The sequence below is a fragment of the Buteo buteo genome, chromosome 24 (assembly GCF_964188355.1).
Source record: "Buteo buteo chromosome 24, bButBut1.hap1.1, whole genome shotgun sequence".
Classification (NCBI taxonomy): Eukaryota; Metazoa; Chordata; class Aves; order Accipitriformes; family Accipitridae; genus Buteo; species Buteo buteo.
The window spans coordinates 19,873,763-19,898,822 of record NC_134194.1 but is presented as its reverse complement, the minus strand read 5'-3'; the positions used below and the strand labels follow the sequence as shown (position 1 = coordinate 19,898,822).

Here is a 25,060-nt window from a genome sequence, read left to right as displayed (position 1 = left end):
GCTTGCTTAAATGGTCCTTGCTAAAGCTCACAACAGATACAGAATGGAGCAGTTCACACGGTCACAAATTAGCAGGACGGTCACAAATTAGCAGGATGACTCTCCAGGCGCTTACAAAGTAGGCAGTGCAGCTTATTTAGGAAGGCTCAGTACGACAGGATCAATTCTAAATATTAAGTGCATTCAATTCTTATCGGCTCTCTGGTTTGACTTGATGATGCTTTTCATGAATTCAGGCTAATTACTTACAACTATGAACAAACAGCATTTCAACACCTTTTCATGTGTAAATACCCTTAATGCAAGTTTTTCTTAATTAAAAGTAAATATCAACCGCGAGGTTAAGGAGAAGGGGGAAGGAAGAAGCCTCTCTTTGTCCCCCCGCTGCCCCCCCAGCTGAGGCTTCCTCTCGCCTGGAAGCTATTTTCATGCACTAACTCCACTGGTTTCTCTGGAGACAGAATTAGCCCCTGTAATATAAGCTCTCACTTGTCCTCCTCTTCCAAAATGCAAGGTAATTACCAGGTTGGGGTTTTTGTTTTGTTTTGTTTTTTAAAAAAAAGTACCTTCTGATAAGTATAAGTTAGGATAATATAATTAGTTTATAGAATAGCTCACTGAAAAATGTTTTGTTTCTTGATATGGGACAGAATCTAAACTAGTATGCCGTTGAAAAAATCTTGTATAAATATATATATACACACACGCACCTCATTCTTAAGGAGTAATTTGGTTTCTTTAGCCAGAAGTACCATATTGCTATTTATACTATACTATGAAATTATATGTAAATATTTGCAGATCTATGCAGCAGTGGTGGTACTCAGATGCCACAGGGGCGGGGGGGTGGGGGGGTCTGCAAAGAATTACATTATTTTTAAGTCAACTGCTCAAATATTGTAAACATTCTAACCAAAGCTAAAAGGACCAGAGGGATGGAAATTTTTTTTATATATATATATACATGTATGTATAACTGGAAAAAAAAAAAGTGTTGTGTCCAATGCTGCAGTGTTAAACAATTACCAGCATACACCGATGAAAAAAAGAAATTCCTCACAGTGCTGACATACCTTGAACAAATCAGTAATTACAGTATGCTAATTGTGTTGTACTAAACTATTCTGCAAACTTTTTAAACAGAAAAGTCACTGCATAAAAGTCTGTTTGCTATTTCACTCTGCTTTTATATATCTGTATTACCACTTAGTGAGGTATTTAGGGTGCAATTATACAACAGTTTGATGTTTTATTGTGAAATGAATTCGTCCAAGGCAATTATAGCAAGATAAGTGTGACTTCTGTTAAGATTTTACATAAAGATTTTTCAATTACTGGTTTTGAAGATATTAATTTGCATTATTTTACTTTTACATACAGTGCCCTTATTATAAAACAAATATTTTGTTTACTTCCTGTGACTCTGTACTTTAATGGAAGAGATTCAGTGAAGCCTAATGGTTTTCCATAGAGATACCTTTGAACCCTCGTAACTGTTTATACTGTGATGAGCTGATTTACACCTATTCTAGAAAATCAATTACTGCTTTTAACTGAATACAATAAATCCTGTGGGGCAGGTGGACAAAGAGCAAATATTCTGTATGATTAAATCTCACATGAGCCAGAAGGCCAGACCTAAGCTGATAAATACAAAAATGTATTGGCATCCAAGGGTATTTAGCTGCTTGTAGAAAGACTTGCTTCATTCCTTACCACGAATAAGCGCTCACAGCTCTTCCCTTACGTCCAGGCTTTTGCTCTGCTCTAGGGAAACGAGCATGCATCACTGCCTCAGCAGCAACCTGCCCCTGCCTGTGCACCTCCCTTACCTCGTGTTAACCAACACCATGGTCTGCACCAGGGGAAACTGGAAAGCAGACACTTTTGGGATGATTTTCATGTACAGCTGTAGGGTACCAGCAGAGACAAAGTTGTAACTGAACTCATTAATTATACTGGCAGCCAAATAATCTGTCTACACTATTATCAACCATCAGATGTCAATACTAAACTCTGATGTCCTCAGCTGCATTTGTAAGAAGGACTTCCACCTTTCTCCTCCATGCCCAGCAGAAACCCTTGCTGTAAGACAGTTCAGAAGGTTCCACATCAGTCTTCCACATGGTAACAAGACCTGGCCACTTGACTGAAGTGCTGAGGTTCCTCCCGAGGAGGTGCTTTCCCAACACCCTAGCTCTGCGCAGAAACCCACTCCAGCTTTATTGGCTTATAATTATGCCCAGGAAGAGTAAAGACAGATGTTCCAGCAATGCTGGATTTAATCCTCTTCTCCACCCCAGCCACTCATACCAATTTTCCAAGCATTAAAGCACTGTTCCAGTGTCTCTCAAAGCAAACACACCCAGGCACCCAACTTCTCTTCCCCACCAGCGTCCCCACAGTTTCCACGGGTCCTGCAGTGCTGCCTTGGCTTGCAGACAGCAAAGCAGGAGGCCAGCAGACACAGCCTAGCACAGCACTGTTCAATTTTACTTTGACTCTCTGTACTACACACTAATACGCAGCCAATCTCCCAAATGCCGTGGTTTATGTCTGCCATTTCCAAAACCATTTGTTGCCAGGTTCCAGGTGTAAGCAAAGCAATTCTGCAAACATTACATTTAGGGTAACAGGTATCATAAAACTCACAGAATGTCAAACACTAGCAGTGAAGTCAACTTGAATTCCCTTAGACGGACAGCAAATGGCAGGCAAAGCCATCACTCTACACAAGGTACACAAGGACACAACCAGGGGCTGTTAATTTGGGGTTTTGGTTTTCTTTTTGTGGGTTTTGTTTTTTTGGTTTGGTTTGTTTTTGTTTTTTTTTTTAAAGTTACTGTCTTCCATTCTCAATTGCTTGTAACTCTTTCAGGCAAGAAGGGTATTGTAATAATTGCATTACTCAGCAGTCTCTGATTTCGTTCATGGAACAAGACCCATGATGGTTTGGTTCAAATTAATTGTATTTCGGTATGAGTACTGGCTGATGACAAGAGGTTGTTAACTTGCTCTCCCCAAATATCTCTGTTGCACAGCCTCAGTTTCTACAGATACTAAATGGCATCATAGGTGCTTCACCACCTCTAGGCACAGCCTCATTCAAGTGTTCAGGGCCTTTTAGAAATCAAAATTTCTTCTACTGCTCCTGAGATCCTCATCCCATCCAAAGATCTCCTCCAGCCATCTTTTCCTCCTTCCTACCCTAGCATTAGTGAAATGCAAACCTAGCAGTACAAGTTCAATTTTTGAGTAATCGTACTGGAACAGGTCTGAATTAATGCTTTCAGTTCCCCTCTCATTAGTTGCTCTGCATTAGATCATTGTTTGAATGCACACAACTAAAAATTACTCGATAAAGAGTAAAATGGGCTAGCGTTTAGTGTCCAGCTGAAGTGTTCCCCTGCACAGAGCTCCCGTTTCCCATCACATGGAAACATAATTAATGTCACTGTATCAATGTTTGGTTTTGTTTTCTTTGCACCCAAGCAGAAATTATCTGATTTTTTTCAGTGATAAGCCTAGCCTGCATGCAAATCTAAGCATCTGAGCTTATGTCCCACTACCTCCCTTAAAAGACAGTGGCCTATTGTTAACATGTAAAATCAGAAATATCCAGTGGCTTTAAACCAGAAATCTGCACTACACACTTATTTTTTAATGTGTCTAAGTTAATTTCTGTACTACTTTAATGAAAATAAAGTTGATTTAATTTTGTGATCTGCGTAGCTATCAAAATCCATCTGTTCAGACCTATGAAATCTACCCAGAAGCTGAATTTCATCTTTCTTATGAAGTTTTCCATAAAAATTAAAAGTTCAGAGAGCACTACAGTATTTCTCCTCCCCCAAAAAAGGAACAAGCAAGAAAACAACAAAAATCAAAGGCAGTTGTGCCGCAGCCACTCCTCCCTCCCCATGCCCTTCTCCATTGCAAAAAGTCCCATACACTAAAAGTGTGCCAGGCTTTGCTTTTTAAGCCATCATGCTAGCAGGATGCTTAAAGATTATATCAGAGTCAGCTGGAAATTCAGCATTTCACATCTTGTATAAAAACCTTTTGAGAAGTATCTAGGGAAAGGTAACAGAAGCTTTGATGGATGTAATCAAGCCTCAGACAGGGCAAAACTTGCGCTAAGGGCAAAACACCATGCAGCTTGTGCACCTGTGGTGTTATCACTGAAAGCTACACCTGCTATCCTTCAACCACTCCTTTGTAAAAAACCAAACAAAACCCACCCCATTTTTCTTTTTACTAATGAAAACATTAGTAACTGAACTATTCTACCAGCTTAGCAACCAGAGATTTTTAAAGAGTCCTAGATGCATTGTGTTTAAATTATGTTTAAACGAGCCAACATCTGGTGGGAGGGGGTGTAAGTAATGGAGTAAAATGAAGTGCAGTGTACAGAAAAGTTTTGTTATTAAAATTGTGTATACTGTAAAACTGAATTTGCCTCTTTCTTCCTCCCTTTTCAAAGAGAGGTGTCAAAAGCTCACTCTTTCACAATGTGTAAAGACCAGTCTACATCCACTGTCCAAGGCAGATAAATCAGGTTTGGGCCAGTCCATTTGCCGTAATCATATCAAATACAGCACCTTCTGTTTTACTACGATAAATGAGCTGGTCTGCAAGGGTTCTTCCCAAACAAGACATCTCTTGACTAGCAGAAATTATTTATATAAGCAAGAGCAGAGAGTGAAAACCAAACCAAAGCTAAACTCTTAGCCCTTAAGACTGAAGCCCTGGGAGCACCTGCATCAGAAACAGCACAGGCAGCAGCACCCTCTCCAGCGTGCTGGCGTGAGCCCCAGCACGACCCGGCAGAGGTGCCTGCAGGGCTGCTGAGACCTGGCTGTTCCCCCAGGTCGCCTGATAGACCACCATGACCGCCTGTTGGTCATTGCGCCAGCCAAGAGCATGGCATTCCAACAGCACCACCTTGTCGAGAATTCAGCAAGAACAAACAATCTATATCATTTTGAGATGTCAAACTAGCAAGACACTGCTTCAGCTCTGAATTACAGCTATCTAGAAAGTGTCAGAAATACATTCCCTGTACAAGAAGTGTTCTTTATATGGGCTACCACAATGAATGTAACATTCAAAATCATGGTGCTTCAATAACATGAGAAAGATTTCTGATTTAGAGAAGCGACAAGTTCACGGACACAACCCGAAAGCCTTGGTACAACAGCTGAACAAAGGAACAAGTTTCAGGATGTTCCAAGATGATTACATGCACTGAACTGCCAACTAAAGTCATTTTAGTAACTAAGCCTTAGCTACATTTACTTTTTTGCAAAAGGTTTGGCTGGAACAAGTTCTCAAGGGTTTTAAATGTCAGTTGGCTAACTGCCTCTCAAATCCTTCTAATACTTCAAAGCAGCACATGATAAATCTATTTTCTTAAACTCTCAAAGAGACTAACTTTAAGATAAAAATGCATCTCATGCAAAACCAGTTGCTTTCACAAGCAAAGGTAGGATACATAAGAGAAAAAACAGTATTCTGAATATCCTATGCAAAACCTTTAAATCCAATTAGTAGCAAGGAAACATCAACATGACTAGCAACTTTTAAACATAGGGTGTGTTAAGACAACTGCAAAAAAACAGACTCAAGAACCTGACTGGAGAGGACTGCACAAATTAACTGAAAATTGTAGCACATCTGGGAAAGCGCCGACTCCTTCCTCTGGTGAGTGTACAGGCTAAGGTACAGAATTCAATACAAATGTTCATCCACCATAAAATCCTAATGTCAGTATTTACATTACACTTCCAACACACACACACACACACACGTGCGTGCGCAAAACTAAAGTGGTATTCTCTACTACCAGGACATATTGCGAAATAAATCTTCCTTTAAAAAAAAATATATATTTTTCAAATACTGTTCAAGTAACTTACCCCTGTTTTCTCCCAGCAGACTCTACTACTTTTATGTTGAATACTCAAGCAAACTAGACACAAAGTGCTGTTTTTCTTTTCCATCAATCCTTACCCCCTAAAGAGTGTGCAGTGCATCCACTGTTTGATATAGATGCATTGTGCTTTATACCAGTTTTAAAAAGCAGCCTTACTTCACGAAAAGTCTTGAAGTGGAAAAGGTTCATCCATCAAGATGGTTCTTAAATAATTAATGGATCATAATTCTTTACAGTCAAAAGCAATTAATTTTCTGTATTACAATCATGAGAATAAATCTGAAAAATCCATTCTAATGGCTCTGAATCTGAAGATAGCGTTGCAGCTGAATTTTTAATCTTAAAATACAGGAGCAATGAGGACTTCTGCTGTTTAAACATACAATCTTCTACCAAACAGAACAGCTTTACTGCATATTTAATAGGTAGAATGGTTTTTGCGAGACCGCATGAGATTAAAGACAGCACTAGATACAGGAAATGCATTTCAAGTAGAAAAGTCCTTCCAAGATACTTCTCAACTGTATAGCTACAAAAATTCTTGAAATATCCTTTATGAAGCATACAAAATACTGCAGAACAGCTTACTGCAAAAAGTAGTTTTACTTATATGTTGGCAAAGAGCTAAAAAAAACTGAGAAGAGTGTTAATGCAGAATCCAGCTCAATCCTACAACAAGATTAGGATGCTTTTGCTCTCTTCTCTTGAACTAACTCCTAAATTATCCATCATGTACCCAGAACCTCTGCCTCAAAAGCCATCTGCTGTTAGCAGGGACTATCAATTTCTGCCCTCAAATAGATTGCTCCAACCCTGATACCAGCTTAAGTTTTTAATCTTTTAGAGAAGAAAATAACCCTGTAAAATTAATAGAGCTCTTAGTAACACTAATAGTGACAATCTGTTAGAATTGAGAACATGGGAAAGGGGACAAGGACACAGACTACAAGTGAGTTTCCATCTCCAAACACACCACAAAACAGTTAACAAGAGGAAAACACATACACATTCCCCCGCACTGCAGGCACTTTCAGAAGCTTTAACAATCTCCACTTTGATTAAGTAAAATTTTAGCTGCCCAGGCCGACTCACTTGTCCCAGAAGGGAGTCACACAGTAAACATCCTCAGCACGCACCTATCAAAGGATGCAAGCCAGAACAAACTAGTAAGTTGGGAAAACCACACGGTGGGCCATTCTTCAAGCCTCCAGGTCTAACTGTATACCTCTCATTTAAAGAGCATGAGATATTAAAGCATCATCTATGTTGTCCTCAGGATAGGCAAACATGCTTCAGTGAAGATGTGGAACTACTTATTGATCGAGTCTAGCCCTGAAGCACGCCATCCCAGAAAGAACAGCAACATCTGTTGCAGCAAGGTCTACAGAGACTTAGGATTAACTCCATGCTTGAAATTCTGGTTGAATAATTCAGAGCTTAAGGAATTCCTCCTCAATCTTTTCAGATAGTCCTGAAGAGGGAAATAGCTATGTTGCTGCTTCCAGGTAGGACAGACACCTAGCTCAGCACCTGGGGGAGCAGCAGACCAGCGCAAGGCAGACCCAGAGCATAGGCAACCAAGTCTGGTAACTCCTAATGACAGCTGGAAGCTCTACAGGTATCAAGTGTATATTTTTAGGGTTCAGCCCTTCAGGAATTTAACAGCCACAGGGCAGGCAGGAAGAGAAAGCCATCTCTAGTTTGTATTTTTCTCTACAGATGACTGGCTTAGCTCTGGGACACCTATTAGCACCATGGCAGCTGTGGAACTCCGAAATAAGAGAGCTTTGACTACATGACATGCAATTAGCATCCAGTCCTAAGACACCAGAAACTTCAAAAAAAGGCTACGGTTAGACATTTGATTAGGCTGAACTACAGAAAAAAAATACAGTAAGCTTTGATACAGTAAGCTTTGGCAGGTACTACATCTCTAACATGACAACACGCTCCTGAGCAAAACAAAAATAACAGATACCTTCAACAAGTTACTATAGTCTATAGTGACAGTTAACTTCTAGGAGATGTCTGTACATCCTTTACTTAAACTAGAAACTAGCACGCTCAATGTCCCATGAGTAATAAGCTTTTGTGACATATTACTTTCTGCCTGTGAGTGGAGAGCAAGTCTCTAGACCAGCTAAAATATGTCAGTCCTTTGGATGACGGACATCTGCTGTCCATAGTTAAAATAACTAAACACCCACATAGTCCACTGCATAACATAATGTAACAATGAAATCAGGACTAAGGCATTTCAGATATTTACAGACCATCCATGCAATTTCAATATACCTTCAGTGCTGGGAACTGCTGAACAAGTTGCAATGCCTCTTCAGCTCCAAGCCTTGGATTTGTCAGTGATGTAGGTATCGTTGACAAATCTGAAACTTGGAGAAAACCACCACATTGTTCCAAATCTGAGAAGCTTTTATGGAATGAATTCAAAGCTCTTGCTCCCATGCTGCAGAGATGTACCCTTACCAGCAGGGACTAGGACAGCAAACACCACCAGACAAGCAGCGAGGTTCTTGTACAAAAAGCACTTGCACAATAGCAGTAACAATACACGGAGACCTGGAACGTGAACTAATGCAGCTCAAGACTGCTCCAGGACCTTCCTGTGACTAACAGCTGTCTGACAGCATGCCATAAAACACAGTGGACAAATGAAAGTACTGACAAAGCGGAGAACAACTCCGGTGCACCACACAGATAAATTTCAGGGATATTTCCCCTTCATATCTACAACTGTCTATGGACAACAATTAACTTGACAAAGCATGCCAATGAGAGTGTCCAGAGACACATGAAAAAATTTTATACTACATTCAAATGAGCTGATGCTACGAGACTGCAGACTGCTTTCTTCTTCTTAGTGGGCACTCAATCATTTGAATATACCACCGTAAAGCTGCATCATCAAAATAGGAACTTTCTGACATCTACTTTTACTATCCATTTATTCAAAAACAGTAATCTTCATCAGGCAAATTAGTAAGTGATCATCAGCTTTAAAAAAGTTTCAATTGTTTATGCAAACCTAACTACATTGCAGCACATTCTGTTCACTGCAACTCCTCTGACTTCAACCTGTGCCGTAACAATCAAGAATAAAATTTAGTCTGTACTCACTGACCATCAGACACCCGCTGGGAACCATGAAAATATAAAGGAAACCACTCCAAAAAGATGAGGTTATGTAAATAACAAAATAACCCAACCACCCCATTGCTCTAGAACATTAATTATGCACACATAGGCAATGAATAATAAAAATAATTTAATAGAGATGTGACACAGTAAATCCACCTGAAACAATATGAAATATATGCAACCAGTGATCCCGAGGTACTAACTGAAAGCAGTATTTAAAAATCAAAATTGAATCTCAGAAAAAACCTCACCCCACTAATGTGGAAGTTTACCTATGGAAGGCAGAAAAGCTTCTAAAAATTCAGTTTCAAGAAGGGTCTGGGCCTCTGCAGATGGGATTCTCTGCACAGAGACAGTACCAGACTTCTCTGTTATTACATTAACCAATTACTTAATGTTATCTTTATGTACATAAAAGTACATCAGCTCTGACTATATAATCTTACCTTAACCTATGTCTGTTCAAATACTGTATCAAAATTGTGTGCCTACTACTTTTTACCCATTACCAGCTGCAGGTCATCTGTCTTGCACTTCAGGTATTTCCTGGTGTCTAAACCTCCAGCTAGCCTAAGTATTGCTCACTTGCCACAAACGAATTTAAATGGGTAAATTATGCTAAAAATATTACTAACTTTTATCCTGTGTTGTTTTTTGTTAATAATTAGTATATACTATTTCCTGCATTTGCTTATGCAAGAGAAATATTTTAAACCATTGACAGGATTAGGACTAAATGACAAGTCCACATACTTGACACAGATTGCTCACAGACACGAAGTGGAAAATATGATAAAGAACATGAACAGGTTTCAGTGATCTGAGCCAGGGGGAAAAAACCCAAACACCCACCCCCCCCCCCCCCGAAAAACCAAACAACCCACACCCATTCTGAGTAGAAGAGAGGACCACTTTGTGATAATTAAAACAGCTTCTACCAAGGCTATTACACAGCCTGATTTCTATTTTGACAAGTGGTTTGATTATTTCTTTTTTCTTTTTTTTTTAATGTAATGGAGTTATAATCAGGAAAGTCCTATTTTACCAGTACGTTATCAAAAGCATTCCACTGCCTTTGGAACAGGTATTTCAAATTAGTAACATATATCCAGTCTCTTCATTAATATAAAAAACCCCCACCACCTCCAAAAGTCTTACTTCCTCATAGGAAAGCTATAATTTGCAACTTCACTCTTGCAGAGTCTGTTCCCTAACAAAAAAGGAAAATCAGGAGAACACACAAGTTAGTCTTCTTCCAAATTTCATAACATCTTTTAACTTTAATGGCAGCTGACCAAAATCTTCAGGACCGCTCCAGGCTAAAACCCATTCCTAATCCCTGTAACTTGCACCAGAATTCCCACTTGAGGGCAATGCTGGGAGCAGCAGAAAATGCTGGGTCTGGTTAGCAGGCACTGGGACTGGTTTGTAAGCACTTCACATCACAAGGACAATCGAATCTCGACCATACAAAGTGATAAATTTCATTCCCAGCCCATGCAAGAACCCAGTTACTAACTAACAAGTATATACACACTTCCACACACCCTCTGTGCTCCAGCTGCAGGGGTAACTAGCAATTTTATTCAAATATCTTCACAGGCAACAGTAACTGAGCAATTCCTCTTTTAAGCAATGGCGAAATCAAACCTTTAGAATTACTGTCTAGTGCTATCTATGTATTATTTCTTGAGGGGGAAAAGTGGTATTGCAACAGCACAAGGTAATTTTTTTTTTTACTATTATTTTCACCTGTGATGTGGGGGAGGAGGGGAAAAGATTAAGAGACATGTCTGTCTGGTCTGGAAAACAACAGATTCTCAAACATTTTACACTACTTTTGTACCACTACCAGGTAATGGAGCTACCAGTATTCTCTTAAGGCTTATCCGTATGTCTAAAGAAGTTAACAGCATAGGTTTTATGATGCAGAGCACACAGCTGCAACACACTTCCACCACTAAGGCAAAAATATCTATTCATACAGATAAGTAATGGTAGGAAAGTGCCAAGATGCCAAGAAAATCATCCTGCAACAACATGCATCTTTTCCTTAAGAGCTCAAAAGAAAACTGAAATTGGCAATAATACTAAAACTGAGTTTTCATTGAACTGAGTTCTCCTAGATTCCATTAAATCATGATGCCAGGGCAAAGTTAGGACTCTCTAAGCCAGACTTGGACCCAGCATTAACAAAGTAAATGTACCTGAAATCTTTTGCAAAAGGTGAGAGGTTTATGTTTCTTGTTACCTTGAACATGTTTTCTAGTTGAGCTCCAAGAGCCAGGTTGAAGGGCTCTAACTTGCACCTGGTTAAGTTTGCCAGGTCCCCACCCGCTCTTCGAGCAGCGGACTTTCTCCCCAGAGACCTCTGAGAGATGGCAGTTCATGCCTAGTCAACAGATGGGAGGCAGAAGAGCATCTAGGCTCCGTTTTACACAACTCCAGATGCAAAGAGGTTATTTTGCAGTGGGTCTGGCATCCTACTCCTTCAGGAGCTGGCAAGCTTGTATTCCTCTTCTCTTCCCTCCCCACCACAAGCAGGCAGGGTACGTGCTGGAGCTGGGGCTCAGGACTCCAGCAACGCAGATCCAGTGCTCCACTGTGGCTGGTTGCACCTCTGCAGCGCAAGGGCTGACCGGGCACATGTCTCCTCCTGGGTCATCCCGGACCACAGCCCGAAGCCCCAGCTCCCACCCAATCCAGCAGAGAGCAAAAGAAAACATCTAATGGAAAAGCAGCAAGTCAGCACCATGCTGCAACAAACGGCCTCTGCAGTCTTATGATGTGGGTCTACACAGACCCTAGAGATGTATCACAACTGCTGATAAAAGCTCCATTTTAAACCTACAGCATTTCTTCATGCAACACGCAGGTGAAAATGACACTGGATCACCCCTGATTGCTGTGCAACCAGGTGAGGCCTAATCCAGGCATCTCATGAATAAGAACTCAGGAGCTCAAAGAGGGCAGCACAATATTTTGTCAATACTTACAGCTGTTTCCTCACAAGCGATTTTGTTGAATGACGACTAGTTAAGCTTGGCTACAGGTCAATTCATCTCACTTTCAGTATAGCTGGGTAGATGGGGGTAGCTGGATGGATGGGGGAATGTCTCAGAATACCAAATCAGAGGGACAAAACGCTTCTGCAGGAGCCACAAGACAGCTGCTGGGGCTGCTGAGTAATCTGCTACTGCGGAGCTGCCTTCACAGGCTTGATTTTCATTTTGATGTTAATTAGTAACCTTATCTAAAGAATATCTCAAGTTTTTCCTTTGCAAATTACGTGAACTAATAGATATATCCAGAAATATGAAAAGCAGGCTGAAGTTTACACCCGTGGTAATTGTAAGAGCCTTGAAATATTTTCGTTTTTATCATATTTTACATACATGTGAAAGGCTTTAGAAATAGAACAACTAAAATTGGAACAACACAGACCCCTGCAAAACTCAAATTAAAAAGAGTGAGCCAAGACAGCACATGCCCTTTCCAAGAGGAAGAGAATGCATTATAAATCTGGGAATAAAGCCACCTAACTCCTGGCAAGACAGCTCGGAGAAACAGATAATAAAACAAACCTACCAATACAGTCACAAGACATTCAAAGCTAGAATTAATGTATTCTTTATTCTTTATTAGAAATATAAATAGCTTTAGTTTGTGACAGATTTTTAAGTTATTTCCTGTAGGAAGGGATTCAGCAGGCTTAACCTGCAATATCACAGCAAAAAAACCCCTCAGATATGAAGTTGCCTTTGACAGAAAGCAAAAGGCATTAAAAACTGGAAATAGCATCAAAAGCTGACCAACTGTCGAGGGACTAGCTACTGCACACCTCTAGCCTTACCAGCACCAAAAAGCAGGAGTATCTCCTCTCCCTCCCACGCGGGCATCTCAGCAACTTCACTTGCCTCCACAGAAGACAAAATTGCTTGAAACAAGAACGCCCTCGCTGACCACTAGGTTGACACCACTAGTTGCTGTTGAAGAAAGCCAGCAACCTTATTCACATCACCTCCATTTACCTAAAGCAAGTGATTCACAGAGGAACCCCGCACGATTAAAAAGGCACTAAAAACACGGCATGCATAACGTCATCCTTTACAGAGACACTATCAAGCCATTATTTACTAAGCTAATTAGCCAGCCACCCTTGCAGATAATGAGAATGCATTAAAGTATTTAAAATTCCAGCACAAGCCTGACACATACAAAGTGGCTGCCCTTCTTCAAAAGAAAACGAATGTCAAAGGAAATAAACCATTTAGGAACAGTCAGCACATCTGAGGTAGAGTGGGAAGGTAGCATCACCTATGGTAAGTGTCCAGAGAAAGGAAGCAAAGCAGAGCGCTCCAGGATGCAGAGGTATTTCACGGTTTTATTGTATCAGCCTCTACTTTTAAAAAAAATCATTAGATAGATGACTTAAATTACCATTAGATAGATGATAAAGCAGCAGCTATTCAAAACAAACAGAATTAATGTACAGAACTGTATAATCTGGCACAAAAAAACCCAGGGAAATTGAATGTACTTAAGCTGACAGTGATCTAAAAAACCCAGCTGGTTAAATTCAGTTTTACACCAAGAAATAAGCTTTAACTGAATATACACTTCACTGCAGTCTAGTACTGAAATAACCCTTCCCTTTGCATAGGCACTGCTCCAGAAGCGGGTAATACAACTAAAGTCATAGAGCAAGTTTACAAAATGCATGAAACAAGTTAATCCGTCTACTGGAAATAACACCAGGAATACTCCCAGAGGATAAGAGTTCCCTGTGTACTTGATATAGTCCTGCTCTTTCAAAAAGATTTCCTAAACTCCAGCTGAGAATACCCATATTATTTTTTTGGGGGGGCGGAACGGGGTGGGTGCAGAGGAGAAAATGTTTCCACAGCACTACAAAACCGATTGAGGATAAAAATTTAGAGGAAGTTTCAAGATTACAGCACCTGTCACCAAAAAGCCAGTTTTACATTCTCTGTGAATAAGTCTTCATGGTAGCGTATGGGGGAGTATCAGGACATGAAGATTTGCTGCTTAATTACTACCTTTTTCTCTACACACATATTCCTCATAAGATCTCCTCATTCATTTTAGTTGCAGTTCCCACGGTAGAGTCCCACAGCGTCTGCATATACAGGAACAGCCTTTCTGGGTGAGAAAAGCTGTGTATGACAACAGAAGTGGGAGATGAGCAGAAGACCACCGTACCCAGGCAAGCCTGGGCAGCAATCTTACCCACAGCTACAAGAAAGCCAAGCCTACTTCAAACCAGCTCTTGCAACACAACAACATAAACTTTTAAGTTTGTGAAGACCCTGCCTTCCTCAATTAAAAGATCCCGCAGGAAGAAACGCAACCATCTTGTAGGCCATTAGCTCCAAAGGGGTCAACTGGTCAGGTGCAAGACAGAAGGGCTTTCAGCTTTTTTCTTTTTTAAAGATTTCCGTTATTTCTGCATTAACTTCTCATTTTCTTGGCTTTTTTCAGTCCAGTCACTTCTAGAATTGGGATTCTTTGACTCCTGGACAGGTGCCCAAAAACTCATTCTGCCTCTGAGGAAATTCACAATTTGGCATTTAAGGGGAACAGTATCAAATTATATAGCTGCAGTCTTACTTTGTACTTGACATCAGAGCTCTCATGTCACCTTCTTCCCCTGAAATGACTCAATAAAGACAGTCCTCAAAGGAGAGGTTCAAAGGCATAGCAGAGAAGAGCAAGCAAGCCCCATGTTACATTTTTTTCCCTACACAGTCCAAGAAGCTGACTGGTGAGGTGGGGAAGATACACACATGAATCCTTTGAAAAAAGGGAAATGAAACTGAAGCCACAGACACAGAAGCCACCTGGGCAATATAACACAGCTAGCTGCTCAACCTCTACAAGTAGAATTAATTGCTGGGGTTTAGTTCAGATGTTTTGAATAAAATTAATGCATGCTTAAAAGTAATGTACAGTATTAGATTAAAAAACACGGGGACAGAATGCAAATGGAAGTATATGACTTGGGCCACCACTGACATTCATAGCTGTAATTCAACTGCTGGGAAGCTTGAAAAGGAGAAACATCCATCAAGACCTTCCAACACTAGATACAGGACAGACTGTGTGTGCCATAAACAAGTCCCAGGGTTATCTTCCTACTCAGGAAACAGGATTTTTTTTAAAAAACATCATATACCAATGTTGCTAATTAACATCTGGAATGAACCTGAAACATGTCAATACAAATGGTCACAAGTTGATACCAGGAAAGAAAAAAAATTTCAAAATATAGATAAGTCTCAAGCACATAATGAGGGGTATCTTAAAGACGACACAGGAAGGTAACTTCAGCATCTCCAGCGTTTAATATTTCTGTGTGTATTTATTTTAATTTTGAAAGAAATTATGCAACTACATTCATACATCAAGACAACATAAAAAAATTAACAGTACCAGAATTAGTTGAAGTCTTGAATAGTTTAAGAATAAATGCCCTTACTTCCCCAAACTGCCCCTATGTGCAGCCTCACACTACATGGACAAATCTCAATCTGTCAGAAAAAAAAAAAAACACACAAACAAACAACAAAAAAAACCCCAACAACCCAGAACAAAAAAACCCAAACCACAAAAAAACCCCACAACACACCACATAAAAACCCACAAAACTAAAAGGTGCCTGCCTCACTAGTAGGTGGGAACCCTAGTCTGAAATTCAATCAACTTAACACAAAGGCAATAAAAGGTAATTTATTTTTTTTTTAAGGAGTCCATCTTTTAAATATAAAACCAAAATATACTCCCTAAAATGCAGCAGATGAAAGGCAAGCTAGAAGGAAAATCTGAAGCAGGCAAGAAGCAGAGAGGACTAGGTGGCCAGAGAAACCCCCCCACCAAGGGCACGCACCTGCTGCCTGAACACCTTTGCCTAGCAGAGCTGGTAAATCACTCTGCAACCACCAAGACTAACTTGTTTACATCCACAAGAACTGTACCTCATCTCTCTCCAGTTATTTCACTGCACACTCCCACATCACCTGCGTTTCCTTTGCTCCACAGAAATACTTAGTTCTCAAGATACCATACCTACAAAGTGAAACAGTTTCTAAACCAAGAACCTTTTGTTTTCAAAGCTTCCCTCCCTCTGTCCCCCCCAAGAGCTACCAGGCTTCATTTTCCAAGTTCTTTCCGCAGGTTTCATAAAGTAACTGATAATGTCAATTCAAGTTATCATATTCAGTAAACCACAGATGACAGCACCTCAGGCATATAGAAGAGATTCTGAGCTGAGAAGCAGGTTTTTTTCTTCTGGCCACATATGGCAGCAGTAAAGCACCCAATGAATAGCAAAAACTTTTTTTCTTGACAGTCAGAGGTTAACATATATGCAGTACAAGTCAATAATCCACAAATGGCTGCACATCACACAACATTTGCGTTCAACCTGAAACATACAGACATTAAAGAAAAATACACTCAATTTATGAAAGACATAGTTATTGTGAAAACAAGCTCAGAACCATGTGACCTTGCCTTTTCACTGACTACTGCTAATTTTGCAAATGCCCTGGTTTTCCCCTTATGGCCTGATGCCCACAGAAAACTTTTTTTAATTGGTGCTGAGGAAAACGCATCTTTTAGCACACCTTTGCAAGGAAGTTCTTGGCCTGAAATCCTGTATGTTTGCTGCTGTTATTGTAAAGAAACCACTCTTTCAGAGTGCCAATTCAGCAAGAATAATTTTTGAGTATACAGTCTCCAAAGTCATGAAGTAAGTCTTTTCAAATAGCTTTCAGCAGAAGATTTTTTAATCTCGGTTTCTCCTCTGCCCATTTGCTTCTAACTCACTCCTGTCCCTCCTGCTGAAGAAACATGTCCCTGCGCAGACCAGAAGGAAGCCAAAATTTTCTCCTCTATTTCAACAGCTTTCCAAGATACAGCTTAACCCTCATCCTTTCCTCAGACATCAGAAGGATTAAGTCATTCTTCCACCTCTATTTACATTCAAGAGGGCTGCCACTGCTTGGATATGCCACAAACGTTAATTATTCTGTATTGATTCAGTTGACTTTCTGGGACAAAGTAGGTCTAAAGCTCCAGGACACATTACAAGCATTACAGAACATCAGCTTTCTTACACAGGATAAAACAGGTTAAGCACAGAGCACGGTCTAGGTATTAAACACCACATCTAGAACAGAAATTCTGGGTTCTCATCCAGATCTCTGCTGCTTGCATTGGGATCTATAGAAAAGGTGAAAAGGTATTGGAAAGCAAAAAAAAAAAAAGAGCACAACAGGTTTTGCGTATCACCAGAAAACTGGAGAGGATGTAAGTGGTACCAGACAATAACAGAGACACGTGCGTACACAGACAGCGACTGTCCTCATTCTCTCACTTCATTGTCTTCTGAATCCCATCTTGCAGAAAGATAGGAACTTAACGCAGAGTTTGTATTAGGTCAAGGCTGAAGAAAAAAGGGGAAGTCCAGGACTTGAGATGCAAGTATTTTGTTGTAATGCAAGAAGTGTAGTATTCCAACTTTGTAATAATTCCATCATCCCTTTCCTCCAACAAGAAAAATTCAAAGCCCAGTTGTGTGTGTAATACTTCTGCACACTGAGAGCATGATCCTGCTGGAGGCTAAAAGACTGTTTATCCACAGATCAGTAGTCAATTGTGCAAACTTATATGCTCTGTTCCATCTATACTCCTCGATTTTGGCTTTGAGAGAGTACTCAAGTATCACCAAATGAGCTTCATTAGGGGTGACTAAATATTTAATCTTATGTGGGCAGATGGAGTTAAAATATTTTCCTACAAAACGGTAGAATTCAAATGAATTAAGTCACAAACCACAGAATTTTAAAGCAGAATCCATGCATAGCATTATAACATGTTTATGTAAAATGGTTTACAGCTCAACAAAAGTAAAATGCTGCTAAATGCCAACCGCCATATCACAAACAAGCGTGCACACATTATTTCAGGTCTTCCTTCCACCAATCTTAAATGTTATTTGATCAACATTACAATAAGAAAGGTCTGGATTTATTATGTAATATTAGAAGATATTAGATATGTGTTAACATTGGAGATAGAGTTATATCTAACAAGAAAGGAAAAATAGATGTTTCATCAATACAAACCTTTAAAAAAACCTAAAGGGATGTGGAAGGAAAGGAGGGATTGGGTAAGATGGAAGCCTTCACTGTCATACAAGGTATCTACAGGACTCAATTGTCCAGTTTAGAGACAGCATTAGATTTTAATTCTGCTGCACGCTTGAGTGGAGCAAGCATCGTAAGTGAGGGCAGCAACCTTCCTTCTTTTACATATATTAAGAGTCTACAATCAAAATGCTGAAAAGCATGGAAAGACTGCAAGGTTGAGTACTGCTGTACAAGACAGTTAAGACTAAGTCCCAGCTACTGTTAAATCTATTCAATTTAAGAGTTGTTACAAGCAAATTTTGTGCCAAACAAGCAGCAAAGGCTGAAGGTAGGGGATGGAGAAGAGCAATGATTTAAGATTTAAATAGACTGTTAAGTTGGTGCTGGAACTAGACTTCAAGTGCAAATGTTGAGCTTTGTTGGGTTTCTTTAAGTAGGCATTAAGGCAGCCATATGCTTCCTTAAAGAAATGCATTCTCACTGTACAGCACAAACGCTGCCCTGGGCCTGAAAAAGTATTCAGGACTTTCAAGTTTTGCCACTAGCATAAATGAATTGGTAGCCTCAGCTGAGGCTGGCTGCACTGATGTTTACCACCAGCCATGATGAAACAACTGGAGCCCAGATGTGCTGCCCTTCCTCCCCTCTGAGGCCAAGCATGCTCATCGCAGCAGTTATTTGGGATCTCTAAACCAGCAATTCCACATGCACATCAGGATGAGCTCAGAGTAACTAGTGAAATGACAGGGAGCTCTGAAAAACTTTAAGAGCCAAAGCTCAGGAAGCTGATAAAGCTTTGCATGAGCTGGCTTCCATTTATTTCCATTGGCCCTTGTGTTATTACCAAAGAAAAAGAGTTCCCAGAATGTCTTCTGAAAACATATCCCATGCTAAGTCCCAAACCAGGATGATGTTGGGTAAGCAACCTGAAAGCTTCTTTCTGTGGCCCAAAATCAGGCTTCACTCCAAGTATGCTGAATTATTTACTCTATGTCACCCTGTAAGCATTAAACTCAAAAACTCTATCACTTCAGAAACCTTTTGTTTCTAAAAGCAGCATCTTTGTCAAACTGATAATGTCTATGGAAATTAGTGCCCAGCATAACAGCATAGCTCTCTTCACTGAACAGCAAGTCCATGACAGGAAAATCCATCCAGGCTTTCAAACCATGTCCATCACATCAGCATTCAAGCATCTTAAACTGACAGAAACAATATTAAAAAAGAAAGTGTAGATTATCTCAAGGCAGAATTTTTATCAGCATCTTTATCATAAATACGGATCAGTCTGCCATTTTAATTCACATCTACTTCCACAGAAATAGTTGCTTTCATTAAAAGGACTATGCAAGAGCCCTTTCAAATATATAGAAACTTGCTGTAAATAAGTTTTACAGTTATGGGAAAATTCAGATGCTTTCCTTTCCAAGCTTGGATCCTTGATGGTAATACAAAGCTGTGGATGAACATTATTAATAGGCAAATTCATAATGAAAACACATCTCACAAGTGTCAGGAGTAGAAATAGCCTTCGCTGGTAGTTCTGAAGATGAAATTATTTCTCTCAAAAGATACTAAGCAGATAAGGAAGGCACTTTCTTGCCTGTTCATTTACAAGCATTAGAGATGCTCAAAGAAGCTTAGGGAAGAAAAGCAAAATAGTGCAATTAAGATCGAAGAAACAGTACTTGTTTGAAGTAGTACATTTCCATAAGCACATTAAACACAGAAACAGGGTGCAAACCAAGCATTTAGCAAGTTATGAGACCACTGAGTCTAAAACCAGAAGCGTTGAGACCTACTTCAGATATACTGAGAGCTAAACCACACTGGCCAGCATGCAAGAATTCCTACTAGGCAGTGTAGCGCAGCAACCTGGGGTTCAACCACCTCACTTACCTTCAAGTTGTGCTGTACAACTGTAAATTACATTAAAATCTAACATTGAAAGAAATCAACCCTCGCAGCCCCAAACATACCCACCTATGGTACTCAACCACTTGAGGCCAAACAGAAGATGGAAACGGCGGGGGGGGGGGGGGGGGGGGGGAACGGACGACGACGACTGAATCAGCCGAAATAATTCGTGCCTGAAATGAAACAAGCCCCCAGTGGTTTTTCGCCATTTGCTGCCGAGCACCTCTAATGCAAGCCAGACAGTCAAGGACACAGTCCGAATGTTAATATGAAAGCATTAAAATTCCCATTGAAATAGGACATGTCAAGCTACTTTATGTAACATGATTTATAATTTCCAAATGTAGTAACAAGGGATTTTATTGTACAAGAGCATGTTGTACACAATGGGGCTCTGGATTCGCATTCCACACTAGCCAATCTAGAATTTCCAAAAGTTTACGCTAGTACATGTTCAAGTTACTGGTATGTGTATGAAAGGGTAGCTATATGCATTAGAAATTGATGGGGTACAGAACAGACTTAAAATGAGAGCTCTCTGCATACTAAACAGAACTGGACACCTCTGATCACTGCTGCTGAATGGCTCCAAAACAGTGCTTATGGACAGAAGCTGAACTGTCCCCATCCCACAGGGCACTTGCATCAGGCAATAAAAATGGACTTTCAAAAGCTTCAGAAGTTTTTATTTCCAGTCTTGCATGTCAATCGGGTAACTGATGTCTTCCGCAAGTTCAATGTAGACAAACCAAGAGCAGACTGGAAACTTGTGGTTAAGTTTCCAGCGAATGGCCTGTACTTTCTAAGCCACTAAACCCCAACTTCGAAACCCCAACCTCAAAAACCATGATCTCTTATGTTTACTATATTTAACACAGCAGATAATAATCAAGGCAAGCTGCCCAAGTTCTGTGCTAATAACACCCATGGAGAGTTACAGCACAGAGCCCATACTCTGTCATGACTTCAAGTTTGTGGATTTTTGTGCCTGTAGACACATTTTCTTACCTCTCCATTCTACATACCAACTTCTCAGAAATGCATAAGTATTTCAGCTCTATCAGCCCACTATTCTTTATTTATGCATTCACTTTAAGTAGTTTAGACAATGTAACCGCAATGAAAACTACATGTATAAATTTGAGGCAGAGTTGACTAGTACAGTACAGAAAGCAGAGACATTGACAAGAATTATACCTGCTCCCTACACAGGGAGAGGTATCAGACCAACTGCTAGTGTGGCAGTATCCCAGGAAACACTGGGATAAATTGAGAGTAGTATCAAAAAAATATTCTGCTTCATACTTTTATTTGGAGCAAACTATAACCAGTCAATGTCTACACACACAAGATGATGGAGTTAGACACAAAAGACTGTTTCTGTTGTATTCTGTTATATGGCTGCACTTAGGATCCTAGCTTTCTTACTACCTTCTTCATTGGTGTACTATTAATCTTGAACCTCATTCAAGCAGATGCTTTGTTCTGTCCTCTTCCCCTGCCTAAGTCTGGCATCCATGTCCAACTAAACTCAAATACGCTTTGAAATTTTTTCATTTAATTAGTAAAAATACACACCAAGAATGCCTGACTGCAACAGATCACACAAAGATCTGCATCTTGCCATCAATTAGATATATTACAAACTTAGCTGTGATTGATGTGGTCAATTTATTGCATTCCAGGCAATTGATCCCAGATCCAAGACCTTGGACTACTCTGCTTTTACAACACTAGTCAGAATCAATAATTCTTAGGCCTTGCCGTTCTTGCTCTGCCATTCAGCACTAGCAGTAAGAATTCAGCTTACTCCAAGTAATAAAAATCAAATGCATATAGACATTCGTGTTTGCTATTTCAATCCAGGAGCTATCTGCAATGCAAGTTTGAAAAGGAAAAATATATTCTGTTGGAATCATGAGAATTGAGCAAAAGCCAGAACGGAAACCAGCTCTCCCTAGGCAAAGTGGAAGATGGGGGGGGGGAGCTAAAGAATCAGATGCTACAATTAAGGGATGAACAGCTGGCATTTTAAGGAATGTGGCTTATAAACCAAGAGGCTGGGTAATAAAATGGCAGATGAAGTTCAGTGGACATAGGTAATAAGTGATGCACAAGGGAAAGACCATCTAACTTCACAATCACAGGAACAGACTTCTCCCACTATGACTCAGAAGCTAAATTTTGATGGTAGCAGTTTCATCAAGATACCATCTCAGTGTTCAGCAGCTATCAGAAAGCAAATCAAGTGTTAGGCATTATTAGTACAGGACTAAAGAACAAAACCAGAAGATACCACGACACTGCCTGAATCCTGAAAGGCAGATGCAGTTCTGGTCCCCAAATCGCAAAGGGAATCTGAACATCCAGACAAGGCACAGGAGGAGATCGCAGAATGTGTCTACACCAGTGTTTTGGCTCAGATCAGAAGTGCACTTCAGAAACTCATCTCCCGTTCACTGCCACTTCCCACACTGTGATTCTCCTCTCAGAGCCTTCTTGGCCCATGTGAGCTGGATTCTCTGAGTGAATCTAAAGAAGACGACAGCCACTATCACAGCAAATGCTAACTAGCACCCAGTCCACAGGATTAGGCTAAAATCATCTGATGAAATATTCTGTGAAATGCAGATAAGCCCAGGCATCAAGCCCTAATTCAGTCTACAAACCCCCTCTGAATCCACCATGCTTTTGATAATGAGGGCACAGCCAAAGCTGAGAGGAGGTGTTGAATATCTTGTTCATGGCAAACACCTAATAAAACTAGGACACTTCATTCTAGGGAAGATAAGACTCAAGTCTCCTACACAATATGGCTCTGAAACAACCTAAGTGGCATAGAACAGGATGAGCAAGGAGTAACTGCTCAGAGTCTTTTCCTAAATGTGATGGAGGAAACACCCAGCAGAACAGGCAGAAGGTCATCCTACTTCAAAACAAAAGGAGATGTTTCTTCACACAGCACCTGTTTAAGCAGGAGAAATCCTTGCTAATGAAGATTATGGATGCTGTAAGTTTATAAGGGTTCAGAAAGAAACTATACAGATTCATTGGGGAAAAGTCTATGAAGAGCCATTAAATGCAGTCAGCAACATTAGCTCTGGAAGTATCCAAGCTGCAGACACTAGCACTTGGGGAATACTTCAGGTAAGTAAAACTACACACCTCCCTTGTTACTGTCCTCTTTCTTGTAGGATCCACTACTGACCGCTGTCAAGACAGGATACTGGCCTTGATGTACAAAATTTAGTCCGATCAAGTTGGACTACTCTTGAAAATGGAAAGACAGGTGTGCTAGATGGAAAAAGGAAATAAAATGCAATTTTATCCAATTTTAACCAATTTAGGAAAAGGGTATAGAAACTTTGGTAACAAACTACCGAGCAAGCAAATCTCGCCCTTCTTTTAGGGGCATAATCCCAGGCTTCATCACCGTGCCAGCAGATGCAACAGGGGTCAAGAGATCCTGCAATTCCGTTTATTACTGAAAACAGTTATTCAGATGGAAACTTCTGCCACACATTGCAACACAGCCTGCAATGTTTGCAGACTTACAGACCCTTGGGGACAGGCTTAGAGAGACAGTTAAACTATGGGTCCAAAACACTAAACTTTGAGTTATAAACTATCTAGGAAACAGCCTATTTATTGCAAGAGATCTGAAAGAAAACCCAAAAGCTAGAGGAAGTCACTAAAACAGAAGTCATTTAAAACTAAAAGGGAATCTGCCTAGAGACATTCCTATGCTTCAAGCTTTCCAATATATTCCTCATCCAATCTTCTCTCTGAATTTTTACACTTGGCCAATAAATACCTTTTATTCCAGCACTCACATAGGATTTATGATGCACTGCAAGTGCTGTGCAATTAACAGACTTAATGCCTGATTCATTTCCTTCTTCAAAGGGAGACTGGAGAAAAGCACAACAGGAGATGGCTGGGTACTGTAGCTGTGGGTATATCATACATATACATGATATGACATTTCCTCTACCACTACTATAAGTCAGCACATCCCCACTCTTCCTGTAGATGTATCAAACCTTTTTCACTGTTTAGATTCCCAACTATTATTCATTCTTCAGCTTAATCATTGAGGGAGGGTTCTATCCTCAGTATGGATTTTTACACATCATCCCACATTTTCACCATAATTTATCAATTGCTTTTTCCACTCCATTTCACTGAATTCCTAATCTCATATCCCCAACTACGCTGTCTACAATCATAACATAGAAGTGACTTTAAAGAATTCAGTATGCTCCACTAATTTCACAATGTGTTAAAAGAGATAACAGAGAGAATACATTCTTTCCATCTCAGTGTGATTACTTTAACTTGCATATCAGAGACAACAGTACACAGCCAAGAAGGAGGCTAGGCATTTCTGCCAATGGAAGCCAAAGCTCTGCAGTCTTACACAGGTATTGACCAACTTTCAACGAGAGAAATGCAACCAACTCTTACATGCAAGACCAAGCATTTACCTCTTCCACATTTTTGATTAGCATTTTGTGGATGTTTTATTCTGAATCATGCATATAGGGCTTCATCCAATCCAGCAGCACATTTGTTTGAGGGATTATTACAGATGCATCATATACTAATAAAACACCCTGCTCCGAAAGGAATTTTAAATGGCACAACTTAGCGTCTTGCTTCCCAGCTGCAGTCTTAAGTTCTATATAATGTCAATGCTGAACGCAAGCTACTTTCACAAGCAATTAAGGCAGACTACATGAAGTACCTAGCTCAGCCCGCAGGCTATATAAGACTTGGCTTTCAGTTTTGTTCAATTACTTTGTCCTTGTCTTTCATAAACAGAAATCCTTGTTTTACTTTCTCTCTACCACACACTGCACCTGCTCTCCAAATTATA

At 40.1% G+C, this 25,060-nt stretch overlaps 1 protein-coding gene across 3 annotated transcripts in view; it reads right to left on the bottom strand.

Annotated features, from left to right (window-relative positions):
• The window catches only part of CTNNA1 (catenin alpha 1), a 127,489-nt gene that overhangs the window by 68,431 nt on the left and 33,998 nt on the right, over positions 1-25,060 (bottom strand). The gene's annotated exons all lie outside the window — the stretch shown is intronic.